This window comes from Schistocerca piceifrons, unplaced genomic scaffold, assembly GCF_021461385.2.
Source record: "Schistocerca piceifrons isolate TAMUIC-IGC-003096 unplaced genomic scaffold, iqSchPice1.1 HiC_scaffold_936, whole genome shotgun sequence".
Lineage (NCBI taxonomy): Eukaryota > Metazoa > Arthropoda > Insecta > Orthoptera > Acrididae > Schistocerca > Schistocerca piceifrons.
In genome coordinates this window covers 4,449,546-4,454,545 of record NW_025729208.1, presented here as the reverse complement: position 1 = coordinate 4,454,545, position 5,000 = coordinate 4,449,546, and the positions used below count along the sequence as shown (strand labels likewise).

The 5,000-nt window shown below is 54.1% G+C and overlaps 1 non-coding gene across 1 annotated transcript in view; it reads left to right on the top strand.

Moving 5' to 3' along the window:
* The first annotated feature begins 3,552 nt into the window (after positions 1–3,552).
* LOC124772057 overlaps positions 3,553–5,000 on the top strand; it is a 1,909-nt gene continuing 461 nt past the window's right edge. Inside the window, exon 1 of the ribosomal RNA XR_007013737.1 lies at positions 3,553–5,000. This exon is cut by the window's right edge and continues 461 nt beyond it. This is a non-coding gene — a ribosomal RNA (small subunit ribosomal RNA).

The following is a 5,000-nucleotide window of genomic DNA, read 5'->3' as shown; positions in this document are numbered from 1 at the left end:
CGCTACCGCCATCTATGAGACGCCAAGCCGACTAAGACAGCGATGGCGCCACAGTGGCCGCCTTTCGACGCCACCCACAAAGGCTGCAGCCTCTGTCGACCATAGCACCCAATCTCCAGTGGCTCTGCCGCACGAAGCCGTGGACCGGCAATGACGCCACCCGCACCCGTTCGTGCACCACCCCAACCGCCAAACTCGCACCTCCAGCGGATGAACGGCGGACGTTTCCCGCACTCGTAAAGTGCAATCCACCCCTATAACTTGCGTTTCATGAAGAGTTATTTCCAATATGCGACATTCCCGCTGTCCGTATACATGAGCCGCGACCTGTACCACTTACGAGCGAGAGACGCGATCGCGTTGCTCACTGTACGGCGTCCGATACCGAGCCATCAGCATGTCGGTCCCCATGCGCGTTGCACTCGCACTCGCAGTCGCAAAAACGTGGGGCAAATATATTACGCGGAAGAGTTATAACAGACCGAGCCCCACTGCATGGGGGGAGTCTTTGTCACTAATGTACACAGATGGAACATTTTGGACTGGAACCAGATTACCCGTACACACGGCGCTGATTAGTAATCAATGCAGAGCCATCAAACTACAGCAAATATACACAACTGTCCGTATACATGCTGAAAGAGTCTGCCCAAAATGGGAACCACACGTCAGCCAGACACTCTGATCACGCACCACTCTCTGCTTCTAACAGGCGCACATACAATATGTAAGCACCAGCATGGAACAACATCCAGTGCATCTTCTCCGCCACATTACACAATCCACACTATCACAACCAGACCAGGAGGTCCGTGCGGAAAATACAATATCCCAGCCTTTCGACATCCACCATTGCGCAGACCAGGCACCAACACCCACACATGTCCTATACAACGGTGCACCCAACATCACAATAGTACCTCCTGTCACAGCGCACAAACAATGACATGAGTCAAAGACACAGGTCTCACACAAGCATAGAATTGGAGCGCCGCCTCTAATAAGCCAAAGGTGCATCCTGACGTGACAAATCTGATCATGTCACAAGCATTCACTTACTATAATCACTATCAACGAACCTGCCGCCCCCGCCCCCCCCCCCCCCCTACACCTTTCCGTACAACAACGTGTAACCTAACCTAACCTAACCTAACCTATGTTGTACCTTAACCTAACCTATGTTGTACCTTAACCTAACCTATGTTGTACCTTAACCTAACCTATGTTGTACCTTAACCTAACCTATGTTGTACCTTAACCTAACCTATGTTGTACCTTAACCTAACCTATGTTGTACCTTAACCTAACCTATGTTGTACCTTAACCTAACCCATGTTGTACCTTAACCTAACCCATGTTGTACCTTAACCTAACCCATGTTGTACCTTAACCTAACCCATGTTGTACCTTAACCTAACCCATGTTGTACCTTAACCTAACCCATGTTGTGCCTCAACCTAACCCATGTTGTGCCTCAACCTAACCCATGTTGTGCCTCAACCTAACCCATGTTGTGCCTTAACCTAACCCATGTTGTGCCTCAACCTAACCCATGTTGTGCCTTAACCTAACCCATGTTGTGCCTTAACCTAACCCATGTTGTGCCTTAACCTAACCCATGTTGTGCCTTAACCTAACCCATGTTGTGCCTTAACCTAACCCATGTTGTGCCTTAACCTAACCCATGTTGTGCCTTAACCTAACCCATGTTGTGCCTTAACCTAACCCATGTTGTCGCCTTAACGTAACCCACGTTGTCGCCTAAACCTGCTCTGTAATTGTTATACGACTCGTTCAATTACTGTAGTGTTGCCCACCCGCAACCCTCGCAATATAGTTCGCTACTCGCACTGCCCGCACCCCTGTGTATCGCTTCATGTTAAACACCTTGCAAGTCTTGCTCACTTTCCACATGCTCCTGCTGTACACTGTAATGTGGATGGCAGCAGGACGTACATGCCGCCCCTCCCCACGTCCCCACCTTGCCCCCTGCCTTCGCAAGCTGGTTGGTGAGAAGTTTGCATGTTCAATGCCCTTCGCATGCGACGTACTCAGGCTACGTTGTGGTGCGGCCTGTGTCAACTGTCCGCTGATGTCGTACGCGTGAACCACAATCTGTACTGCACATTCGTCCTTATGTACTGAATGATACATCGTGGCACATGTGTGACCGCACAACGACTGCGCCCAAAAACGGCGGACCATACAGTGCAAATATTGTGCACGCAGCTACGTGTCGTCTCCCTATGAGAGCTGGATTGCAGTGTGGTACGCCATAGAGACGTGTGGGAGGAACGGACGCCGTGGATGGCGATCAGCATGAGCTGTCTGTTGATGTATTCGGACCTAGTCGTCTCTCCTCACACACCGTGATGGCATGGTGCACCGCGTTCCATATCTGCGACATGCTACAGAGGCCGGTTGACAGTCGTTCGAGCAATGGACATCGCATACGTACGGGGGCCACCTTCCACGTATTGTCTAGGCGTGCACATTTTGTTGCGTGTATGTGGGCAGACGTAGTGTGGCGTGACACCTGACACAGGCATGCAATAATCGTTGAAGTTGCAAATGGCGATGGACGCCTGCGTTTTCTGGTGAAGTTACGCAAATGAACAAATGGTAACCTGTTGTGGTGCGGTTGTTCTCGCTAGGGGTGAATCGGTGATGGCGACGATAGGTTGAGGTACTAACCGGTTGTTCCAGCGATACCCACCATGCCGACGAAACTGAACGGCATCTGGGTGTGAAGCGATACGCGGCGGTGGCTGGGTGGGACCGTCCCCGGCCGGTGAGGGGGCGCCTCCCGGCGTGCTGGCCGCGCGGTGCGTGGGCGCACGCGCTACAGCCGGCTGGTGGGGGCGGCCAGTGGCAGGCGCGCCGGCCGACGGACGCGGCAGGCGTCGCAGCTGCGCGCCGGCGCACCCTGCGCGCGGCGCCGTGCGGCCAAAGTAGGTCCTCGCGGGCCCGGTGCGAAGCGCGGTGGACATCTTCAGTGTGCTGGTCCGATTGAGGACTGTGTGCGTTGAGGATGCGCCGCCGCCCGGCGCTCGGCGCCGCGACGCCGTCTGCTGCTCGGTCGCCCCAGCGGTTCTCGCTGGTGGTTTGTATCGCAGCTGTGCGGATGTGTTGGCGCGTGCGCTGTGCTGGGAGAGTTCGCTTCGGCACCCAAGTGGGGCTTTTGTCCTTCTGTGGCGCTGGCGTTGGAGCTGCCGGTCACCGTAGGTGGCGCGTGTTGTCTCCCGCCGGCAATGCCACGACAGCACGCTCCCGGGCCTCTGTCGGCAGCGGCAAGCTCAGTTGGGAGCACGGGTGGTCGCACCGAAAGCGTCTACTCGCCTAACTCCGGGCGATTGCGCCTCTCTCGAACCCGACCAAGTACTTGGGACGGCGCTGCGCGCCGCCGGGACCTGAGAGGGTTTCGAGGTGTATTGTGCAGGGGAGCTCAGCCTCCTCCTGTTTGCAGAATGATTGAGCGGACGCTTGCGTGTTCGCGCGGGCCCCCGGGACACACTCCCGGGCGGCCGGCTGCTCAGCTCTAGTTGACGCAGCTCCCTGGTTGATCCTGCCAGTAGTCATATGCTTGTCTCAAAGATTAAGCCATGCATGTCTCAGTACAAGCCGCATTAAGGTGAAACCGCGAATGGCTCATTAAATCAGTTATGGTTCCTTAGATCGTACCCACGTTACTTGGATAACTGTGGTAATTCTAGAGCTAATACATGCAAACAGAGTCCCGACCAGAGATGGAAGGGACGCTTTTATTAGATCAAAACCAATCGGTCGGCTCGTCCGGTCCGTTTGCCTTGGTGACTCTGAATAACTTTGGGCTGATCGCACGGTCCTCGTACCGGCGACGCATCTTTCAAATGTCTGCCTTATCAACTGTCGATGGTAGGTTCTGCGCCTACCATGGTTGTAACGGGTAACGGGGAATCAGGGTTCGATTCCGGAGAGGGAGCCTGAGAAACGGCTACCACATCCAAGGAAGGCAGCAGGCGCGCAAATTACCCACTCCCGGCACGGGGAGGTAGTGACGAAAAATAACGATACGGGACTCATCCGAGGCCCCGTAATCGGAATGAGTACACTTTAAATCCTTTAACGAGTATCTATTGGAGGGCAAGTCTGGTGCCAGCAGCCGCGGTAATTCCAGCTCCAATAGCGTATATTAAAGTTGTTGCGGTTAAAAAGCTCGTAGTTGGATTTGTGTCCCACGCTGTTGGTTCACCGCCCGTCGGTGTTTAACTGGCATGTATCGTGGGACGTCCTGCCGGTGGGGCGAGCTGAAGGCGTGCGACCGCCTCGTGCGTGCTCGTGCGTCCCGAGGCGGACCCCGTTGAAATCCTACCAGGGTGCTCTTTATTGAGTGTCTCGGTGGGCCGGCACGTTTACTTTGAACAAATTAGAGTGCTTAAAGCAGGCAAGCCCGCCTGAATACTGTGTGCATGGAATAATGGAATAGGACCTCGGTTCTATTTTGTTGGTTTTCGGAACCCGAGGTAATGATTAATAGGGACAGGCGGGGGCATTCGTATTGCGACGTTAGAGGTGAAATTCTTGGATCGTCGCAAGACGAACAGAAGCGAAAGCATTTGCCAAGTATGTTTTCATTAATCAAGAACGAAAGTTAGAGGTTCGAAGGCGATCAGATACCGCCCTAGTTCTAACCATAAACGATGCCAGCCAGCGATCCGCCGCAGTTCCTCCGATGACTCGGCGGGCAGCCTCCGGGAAACCAAAGCTTTTGGGTTCCGGGGGAAGTATGGTTGCAAAGCTGAAACTTAAAGGAATTGACGGAAGGGCACCACCAGGAGTGGAGCCTGCGGCTTAATTTGACTCAACACGGGAAACCTCACCAGGCCCGGACACCGGAAGGATTGACAGATTGATAGCTCTTTCTTGATTCGGTGGGTGGTGGTGCATGGCCGTTCTTAGTTGGTGGAGCGATTTGTCTGGTTAATTCCGATAACGAACGAGACTCTAGCCTGCTAACTAGT